This window comes from Arachis ipaensis, chromosome B04 (genome assembly GCF_000816755.2).
Source record: "Arachis ipaensis cultivar K30076 chromosome B04, Araip1.1, whole genome shotgun sequence".
Classification (NCBI taxonomy): domain Eukaryota; kingdom Viridiplantae; phylum Streptophyta; class Magnoliopsida; order Fabales; family Fabaceae; genus Arachis; species Arachis ipaensis.
Window position 1 is genome coordinate 108,459,643 of NC_029788.2, and position 802 is coordinate 108,460,444.

The window sequence follows — 802 nt, forward strand, 5'->3', positions numbered from 1 at the left end:
GGACCACAATTAGTACTATGAAGAATCAAGAGAGTTCAAAATTCCTATCATATTGTGTAGCTAAGAGTTTTTTTCTGGTTATCCTAGTAAAGTTTTGATTCAAGTATGGTAAATAATAGTAACTTTTTTTAATGGACAATAATTAACTAAAAAAAAATGCTATTTTGTACAATAAAATTTAGTCTTTCGTCAGTCTTTAATATTATTTAATTATTTTTTAATTAAAATATATTCCTAACTTTTAGATACACATTTATAACTAAAATTAATTTAAATTTTAAAAACTAAAATTTCTCTAACTTCCTATCCACTTCATAGTTAGTTATTGTTTCCTTCTTTTAGATTTTTTCTCTCTGTAACACGATTTTTTTCTTTCTTCTATTCTTCTATCTTATTCTTTGCTTCTTTCGTGGCCGTAATTTATTTTTCAATTGTAACAAATCTAAAATTATTAACTTATACAAAAAATGTTTTTAAAATGTATCCAAAATCATAAATCTAAAATTTAAATTTAAACATTAAAAAATAATTATAACACATCTAAAATTATGAAGTGATACACAAAATATTTCTAAAACACATTTAAAATTATAAATAAAAAATTTAAACTCTTGCCGCAGCCGTAATTACAGATATAACAGTGTTGACAATTTGAAGATTGTGATTCTTTAAGTTCTTCAATTTTACTGAATTTATATTTTTAAAAGTATATTTAAATGATAATTTATTAATAATTAAAAATAATAAAACTGAAACAGAAATTTTAAATTTTAAAATTTTAATTTTAATTTTATTTAGTTTG